At 39.1% G+C, this 9,519-nt stretch overlaps 1 non-coding gene across 1 annotated transcript; it reads right to left on the reverse strand.

The window, feature by feature from the left end:
• Window positions 1-7,918: 7,918 nt before the first annotated feature.
• On the reverse strand, window positions 7,919-7,990 carry TRNAC-ACA. The gene has a single exon. It is a non-coding gene; the product is annotated as a tRNA-Cys (tRNA).
• Between the last annotated feature and the right edge of the window lie 1,529 nt (window positions 7,991-9,519).

Below are 9,519 nucleotides of genomic sequence, written 5' to 3' on the forward strand. Positions count from 1 at the left end.
CTTGCAGTCATTGGCATGTTGAGTGCATCTGACACCCAGAGGAGTTAGTAATTTTTTATTCCATTCATGTATTTTGAAGTTTCTTAAAGGATTTCTTTTTAAAAGACTAAGAAATATTTGTGAATAGTCACAGAATTCATGTCTTTAACATTTAATATGGGTCAGAATTCCCTGAAGGCTATTTGGGGCAATTTACTGCATGGTGCCTTAGTGTATTCTGTAATTTTCTGACTTCGGGGTCCTCTCCAACATATACAAGTCAAGTCTCCTGCATTGCTGGTGGTTTCTTTACCACCAAGCCAGAATAATATACTTAATATTACTTGAAACAAAATATTAACCATATTACCAAATATAGGTTTATCTATTTGTGTTTATTATATAAAAATCAGACATACTAGAGATACAGAGTTTAGTCACTAAGTTATGTCTCTTTGTGACCCCATGGACTGTAGCCCACCAGGCTTCTCTGTCCATGGGATTTTCAAGGCAAGAATACTGCAGTGGGTTGCCATTTCCTCCTCCACAAGGATCTTCTCAACCCAGGGGTCGAATCCACATTTCCTGCATTGCAGGTGATTCGTTACCACTGAGCCACCAGGGAAATCCAAGATATAGGTTACTTTTCATTTAAAAAGATTCTTGGCTGTTCAAGGTATTCACAAATAAGATTATATGTGAATAGTGCCCTTAAAATGGAAACAAATGTATAAAATTTGTGGACAACAGAATCTTGGCTTGCAGGGAGCTCTTAGGTGTCAGGGGTCTTAGATTCCTTCTGCTGCACTAGATCTCTGTATGCAAATCACTTAATCTCACATGTATAACACGAAAGACCAAATTAGGACCACTGGGCATCTTTTCTATTCACATACTCCCTAAATGAAATTTAGAAAACTATGTATTGCCTTATACCTTTTGAATTGATTTTCAGAAATTTAAGTCATCAGTGTAAATAGTAGCAAAAGGCTTATCAGTTTAAAATAAAACACTTATTAAAAATATATGCAATGAAATCTATTTGTCATGGCAATTTGACACCTACCACCTATTTTTAAAATGGAAAAGTAAAGCTTGTATTAATACAGTATGATTCCACTTATGTGGGCTATGTAGAGTGATCAAATTTAAGAGACAGAAAGTAGAAGGGTAGTGGTCAGGGGCTGGCAGGAGGGGCAGATTAAAAATTGTTAATGGGGTATAGAGTTTCAGTTTTGTATGATAAAGCGTTCTGGAGACTGGTTACATAGCAGTGTGAATGTACTTACCACTACTGAACTGTACACTTAAAGATGGTTCAAGTGGTAAATTTTATGTGATGTGTATCTTATCACAATTTTTTAAATTAAAAATAGATTTTAAAGTGAAAAAATAAAGTGAATCTTGTATTTAATAGTCAAAAATATTACATTATTACTAGTTTCCATCCCCTTCCTCTATGCTATGCTAAGTCACTTCAGTCGTGTCCGACTCTGTGCGACCCCATAGATGGCAGCCCACCAGGCTCCCCCGTCCCTGGGATTCTCCAGGCAAGAACACTGGAGTGGGTTGCCATTTCCTTCTCCAATGCATGAAACTGAAAAGTGAAAGTGAAGTTGCTCAGTCACTGAAGACCCTCAGTGACCCCCTGGACTGCAGCCTTCCAGGCTCCTCCGTCCATGGGATTTTCCAGGCAAGAGTACTGGAGTGGGATGCTATTGCCTTCTCCGACATTGGTCTATAACATTATGTAAGTTTCATGTATATGACATTATAATTTGACTTCTGAATATGCTGCAGCATGATCACCACCAAAAGCCTATTTTTCATTCATCAACATACATTGACTCCTTTACCCATTTGCCCTTCCCCCAACACCCTTCCCCATAGGGGATCGTTCTTTAACACTCCCATTTTTTATATAAAAAATTACTTCCAGTAATAATTATGTAATGATCAGTAATAATCATTATTTCTTGACCTATTCTAAAGTTTTAAAACAAAACAAAACCTATTAAGAGGAGCAAATGTCAGTTTTAAAGATGCTATTTAAATTCAGTATGTACTTTTGTGTGAATTAAAATTTGTACTTACCAAAATTACTATACCTCCCAGTTTTCACTCTCTGAATTTAAGTTTAAAACACAATTAAACTCAATATAATCATATAGAATAACCAAATTGATATAATTCAAGTTCTGTTTAATTTGTCTTAACAATCACCAGGCTGTCATTGCTTATTTAGATTCTACTGTTTACCTGCTGGAATACATAGAAGGATAGGAATTGTAGACACACACTCAAACTTGAAATGTTTTTTAACTGTTACAAATTGACTTTAAAAATGAAGGCATATAGCTGAAGCCAAGTATCAACACATGGGGCCAACGATGTAATTGGAAGTACTCTGAACTAACTTCCATGTAGAATACAACACTTGTTCAAAGATATGTAATAAGACTGTGCTAATTTGAAGTTTACATAAATTTTATTAAAGCAACAGTAATCATAACATTGTTTAGCCTAACAAATTATGTGTTGGAGGAGGAGTATTTTACCACTGACTATTTAGAATTGCATGTATATGGTGATAACAGAAGTTGAGTTGACTTTTATTGAGATTTATTAGTGTTTTTAAATTCTCTATAGACAATGCATCCTGCTTCTTTCCTGTGCCTCTACCTTTGATACTCATGGCTTATATTAATAGTATGAAGACACTACTTGTAATCAGCCACCACAAGGTAGAATTTCCATTTCAGCATTCTTGGAAAATGGCAGAAGATGCTACATACACAGAGAGGGTAGAAGAAAGGTTTTTGCTCCTTCACAATCCACAGACTAAGTAGAGTCTTTTAATATTCTTTTCTCCTTAGAGCTACCCTCTTCCTAAGAGTTTACTCCTTTCCCAGTGGCTCAAAGTTTGAGGTACATTTTTAATCGGTCTTATCAGATTTCCCCATCTATTTAATTCTCCACTGTTTATTTATATAAAATACCAAAATCAGATTGATTATATTCTTTGTAGCCAAAGATGGAGAATCTCTATACAGTCAGCAAAAACAATACCAGGAGCTGACTATGGCTCAGATCATGAACTCCTTATTGCCAAATTCGACTTAAATTGAAGAAAGTAGGAAAAACCACTAGACCATTCAGGTATGACCTAAGTCAAATCCCTTATGTTTGTATGGTGGAAGTGACAATAGATTCAAGGGATTATACCTGATAGACAGAGTGCCTGAAGAACTATAGTCAGAGGTTTCTGACATTGTACAGGAGGCAGGGATAAAGACCATCTCCAAGAAAAAGAAATGCAAAAAGGCAAGGGGGTTGTCTGAGGAGGGCTTACAAATATCTTAGAAAAGAAGACAAGCTAAAGGCAAAGGAGAAAAGGAAAGATACACCCATCTGAATGCAGAATTCCAGAGGATAGCAAGGAGACATAAGAAAGCCTTCCTCAGTGATCAGTGCAAAGAAATAGAGGAAAACAATAGAATAGGAAAGACTAGAGATCTCTTCAAGAAAAAAGATCTCTTCAAGATACCAAGGGAACATTTCATGCAAAGATGGGCACAATAAAGGACAGAAACAGTATGGACCTAACAGAAGCAGAAGATATTAAGAAGAGGTGGCAAGAATACACAGAACTATACAAAAAAGATCTTCATGACCCAGATAACCACGGTGGTGTGATCACTCACCTGGACCCAGACATCCTAGACTGCAAAGTCAAGTGGGCCTGAGGAAGTGCCACTTACGAACTAAGCTGTGGAGGTGATGGAATTCCAGCTGAGCTATTTCAAATCCTGGAAGATGATGCTGTGAAAGTGATGCACCCAATATGCCAGCAAATTTGGAAAAGTCAGCAGTGGCCACAGGACTGGAAAGATCAGTTTTCATTCCAGTCCCCAAAAAAGGCAATACCAAAGAATGTTCAAACTAGTGCACAATTGCACTCATCTCACATGCTAACCAAGAAATGCTCAAATTTCTCTAAGTGAAGCTTCAATGGTATGTGATCTGAAAACTTCCAGATGTTTAAGCTGGATTTAGAAAAGGGAGAGGAACCAGAGATCAAACTGCCAACATCTGCTGGATCATCGAAAAAGCAAGAGAATTCCAGAAAAACATCTACTTCTGCTTCATTGACTATGCTAAAGTCTTTGACTGTGTGGATCACAACAAACTGTGTAAAACTCTTAAATAGAACAGAATACCAGACCACCTTACCTACCTCATGTGAAACCTGTCTGCAGGTCAAGAAGCAACAATTATAACTGGACATGGAAAAATGGGCTGGTTCCAAGTTGAGAAAGGAGTACGTCAAAGTTGTGTACTGTCACCCTGCTTATTTAACTTCTATGCAGAGTACATCGTGTGAAATGACAGGCTGGATGAAGCACGAGTTGGAATCAAGATTACCAGGAGAAACATCAGTAACCTCGGATATGCAGATGACACCACCCTTATGGCAGAAAGTGAAGAAGAACTAAAGAGCCTCCTGATGAAAGTGAAAGAGGTGAGTGAAAAAGCTGGCTTAAAACTCTACCTTCAAGAAACTAAGATCATGGCATCCAGTCCCATAACTTCATGGCAAATAAATGGGGAAACAATGGAAACGGTGAGAGTATTTTCTTGGGCTTCAAAATCACTGCAGATGGTGACTGAGGCCATAAGTTAAAAGACACTTGTTCCTTGGAAGAAAAGCTACGACCAACCTAGACAGCACATTAAAAAGCAGAGACATTACTTTGCTGACAAAGGCCCATCTAGTCAAAGCTATGGTTTTTCCAGTAGTCACATATGAATGTGAGAGTTGGACTATAAAGAAAGCTGAGTGCCAAAGAATTGATGCTTTTGAACTGTGGTGCTGGAGAAGACTCTTGAGCATCCCTTGGACTTAAAGGATATCCAACCTGTCAATCCTAAATGAAATCAGTCCTGAATATTCACTGGAAGGACTGATGCTGAAGCTGGCCACCTGATGCAAAGAACGGACTCATTGGAAAAGACCCTGATCTGGGAAAGATTGAAGGCAGGAGGAGAAGGGGACAACAGAGAATGAGATGGTTGGAAGGCCTCACTGACTCAACGGTCATGAGTTTGAGCAAGCTCTGGGAGTTGGTGATGGACAGGGAAGCCTGATGTGCTGCAGTCCTTGGGGTCACAAAGAGTTGGACATGACAGAGCGACTGAACTGAACTTACATAAAATGAAACAGAATGCAAAGAAAAGTTGCAAAAGTTGGTAGCATAGGACAGAGGCTGCAAAGAACAGGGGCATAAATCTGAGTAAGTGTAACTGGACAATTGGGAAAAGTAAAGGTAGGAAAGATGGTGCTGAGACAGGGTCATCTGTTACAGGTTGGACTCAGGCACAGCACTGATTCCCTATGACTCCCCTTTCACCTGGGTGCAGGAGTTTTCAGTGTGGAATATAGAACCCTAAAGGGATACCAAATAACCCACTGAGTTATAAGAAGTAAACAACAGAGCTTCTATATTTATTTTATTCTCAATCTTAAACATTTTCAGTCTGTATATGTTTTAGGGTAAAGATAATCTTACTACATGTTTATAGTTTTAAAATGCATTTAAATGTATGCTTAATTTTTAAAAACTCATGGTGTATTTAAAAAAAAATACCAAGAACCACAGGAAGTTTGCAGGTCTCAAGGATAAGTTTCAGCTCCATTTTTGGCTAGAGTTGGAGAGCTCTCTGATGAGGCATTTAAATGCTGCAGTTTCATCTTGTGAATTCATATACTTCAGATATGACATGATAAATCAGTCAAGTCAATATTAGAGATTAAAAACTGAGATGCTGATCAAAATTGAGAGGCGGATCCACAGTGAATAGAGATTAGTCATAGATTTGCTTGTAGATAGGGCAAAATGTCCCTTAAAAATGATCTTGGAATCTGCTCAATGGTTGCAGAGATACCACTGCAGAGGTAAGACTGCAGAGTTCTACATCATTAAGCAGGGGGAAAATTCGTTCTGTGAAACTTGATGAGCTGATGCCTTCAATTAGCTGTGAAACCATAAAGTTTCTCTTCTCATCAAGGTTCCAATCAAGTGCAAGTCATCCCTAAGAAGAGAATTTGTATTCTGGAGGCCAAAAAGAATATATAAAAATATCCTAGAATGGCTGGATGGATTGATTTTTCCAAAGCTGTTGTCCCTCTGATAAAGACAGCAGTATGTTTTTGGCATTATCTATCATCAAGTTAGTTGTGGCACTCTTAGGTAACAGACTGAACTGTGTAGAGAGACAGAAATACTGAGTGGAGAATAATTACAGAGAGAGTCACTGGGGAGGAAATAATGAAAGAAGAGCATCCAGGGAAGAAAATAGAGAAGAGGAATTCAAAAGAAAGAAGACAAGCATGGCGGAGGCTAGAAGAGGTACAGGCACATGGATTTTCTGGAAGTAGACAGCATTTCTTGGAGTCATTTAAAGATGACATAGATTAAGTCTGCATGGTCAAATTCACCTTAGGACCATGTGCCATAGCAGCCATCCTAGCTCAGTGCTCTCTTCCTCACTTGTTCTGTCTCTGTTTGCTGGCTAGAGAGAAGTAATGGAGGATTCCAGGGCTCTGATTCAGGAAGGAGATAGATCTAGGGGGAGATAAACAAGAGCCCCTGAAAAGAAGAGAGACCTGTGGAAACTGCCCCTTTCCTCAGTGGAGGCAATAGGAAGTAGTGGGTTGTCAAAATGTCAAAAGGTAGGATTATTCATGCCATATTCCTACGAGTGGATGCCTACCCATTTGACTCTCCAACTGCTGCTGTTGTGAAAGAACTCCTGTTCTGCCAGTAAAATGGGGGTTAGGGTGAAGGCAGATTCACCATAACTCAGGCAGTTTCCTTTAATTCTTTGAAGGTGTAGGAGATCAGAGCTGGTCAGGGACAAGCTAGGTGGCCTGAGCATGTCCATGTATCTCTATCTCTCTCTGTCTTTAGTGATATGTATATAGAGACAGAAAAATCTACCACAATATTGATTAACATGCATTTTAATGACATTATTATTGTTGTGCTGTGTGGTAATTGGTCATATATGATAAGGAGCTGACATACGTGACTAATACATATGGTTTTCCAGAGCCCAATCAGGTTTATGGTTTTACTTTCTGTATATTTGGCCACCTATAATAAATGTCCATGTTGATAGCATTCCTTTACACCAGATTCTGTCTAATTCACATCATAATCACTGGCTTAATTCTAATTGATAAGTCATCTTCAGGTACCCAGGAATAAAACATGGGATTGGGAAACATCTGGCTAGGATTTGACTCACTCTTTTCTTGAGATTCCTGGAGTGCTGAGCTGGGTCACAGGGAGAAGGGAGCCAAGTTTATAAAGGGGCCAAAGAGGTTAATGGGAGAAAAGGGATAGAGCCTCTAACAATTCACTTTCAAGTTCAAACTCTGTAGAACCTTATGTCTAGAGTCATACTTTTAGGACAAAGATGATTCTTTTGACTCAAAGTTTGAGGATTCAGATGGTTGTGAATGAGTTCTGCTAACACAAAAGGACATCAAGATCCCAAATGAGAGCCCATTAGGAAGGAGGAGGAAGTCTAGACTGGATGACCTGGGCTCCACACCAGGAATCAGAGTCTCACAGTTGAAACTAGTCCTGGAAAAGCCTGGAATCCTCTTTGGTATTTATTGCCTGTGATTTGATAATAAGCAACTTGGGAGATTCTTGATTGGGGGTGCTTAGTTTTAAGATATAGTTTGGAGCAAAATCATGTTTCTGACTCGTTTATTCTTAGTGGTGAAAAGTGAACGTTAAAGTGAAGTCGCTCAATCGTGTCCGACTCTTTGTGGCCCCATGGACTGTAGCCTACCAGGCTCTTCCATCCATGGATTTCTCCAGGCAAGAGTACTGGAATGGGTTGCTATTTCCTTCTCCAGGGGATCTTCCCTACCCAGGGATTGAACCTGGGTCTCCCGCATTGTAGGCAGACGCTTTACCATCTGAGCCACCAGGGAAGTTTATTCTTAGTGGTAAGACAACCTTAATATCACAAATGAGTTTAAAGGTCTAACTATGAACACATCGTAGATCCATAAGCCTAAATAACTAGACACCAGGTATCTCTTCCCTGCCCACTTGTTTCTTTTCCCTAATGTTGATGACTTACTATATTTTTAAGCTGCTTAAAAGCCAGAATCATTACTTAATTCTTCTCTATCTCCATTACTCACGGTGTCTAGCACAAGGCAGATGTCAGTAGTTGTTGGTTGGTTAGTTGAATAAATAAGCGGATGAATTTTGGCCTAAGAACTTATTATATGTTTCTTCCTGGTTCTCCCATCCAAGTGCTAACCAGGTCTGACCCTGCTTAGCTTCCGAGATCAGACGAGGTCGGATGCGTTCAGGGTGGTATGGCTGTAGACCCTGGTTCTATCATGAGACAACTTGAGGGCCAAGTTAGAGTCTTTCATGCTGTTGAAGTATACCAACATATGTTTTGTTACTTTTTTTAAAAGGACAATGACTAAGTTTGGATTGAAAAGGGTCATAAATGGGTTGTCCAGTCTCCCTGATTCTTATACCACATGTTACTTTCATCTAGCAGTACAGAAGTATCTAGCAAGCAGTTTTCTAAATCTCCCTGATCCATCTCTGCTCATAAAATTAATTCTAGTTTTCTTTTTCCACCTGTCTCTGACTTTTGAGCAAATAACTTTTTTTTCTTTCTTTTCCTTTCCCCCCTCCCTTTTCATTTTCCTTCCTTCCTTCAATCCTACTTTTCTCCCTTCCTTCTTTCCTTTTTTTTCTTTCTTTTTTTATTTTATTTTATTTAAATTTACAATATTGTATTGATTTTGCCATATATCAAAATGAATCTGCCACAGGTATACATGTGTTCCCCATCCTGAACCCTCCTCCCTCATCCCTCCCCATACCATCCCTCTGGTCGTCCCAGTGCACCAGCCCCAAGCATCCAGTATCGTGCATCAAACCTGGACTGGCGACTTGTTTCATATATGATATTATACATATTTCAATGGCATTCTCCCAAATCATCCCACCCTCTCCCTCTCCCACAGAGTCCAAAAGACTGTTCTATACATCAGTGTCTCTTTTGCTGTCTCATATACAGGGTTATTGTTACCATCTTTCTAAATTCCATATATATGCGTTAGTATACTGTATTGGTGTTTTTCTCTCTGGCTTACTTCACTCTGTATAATAGGCTCCAGTTTCATCCACCTCATTAGAACTGATTCAAATGTATTCTTTTTAATGGCTGAGTAATACTCCATTGTGTATACGTACCCCAGCTTTCTTATCCATTCATCTGCTGATGGACATCTAGGTTGCTTCCATGTCCTGGCTATTATAAACAGTGCTATGATGAACACTGGGGTACACGTGTCTCTTTCAGTTCTGGTTTCCTCAGTGTGTATGCCCAGCAGTGGGATTGCTGGATCATAAGGCAGTTCTATTTCCAGTTTTTTAAGGAATCTCCACACTGTTCTCCATAGTGGCTGTACTAGTTTGCATTCCCACC

This window comes from Bison bison, unplaced genomic scaffold, assembly GCF_000754665.1.
Source record: "Bison bison bison isolate TAMUID 2011002044 unplaced genomic scaffold, Bison_UMD1.0 scf7180017864098, whole genome shotgun sequence".
Classification (NCBI taxonomy): Eukaryota; Metazoa; Chordata; class Mammalia; order Artiodactyla; family Bovidae; genus Bison; species Bison bison.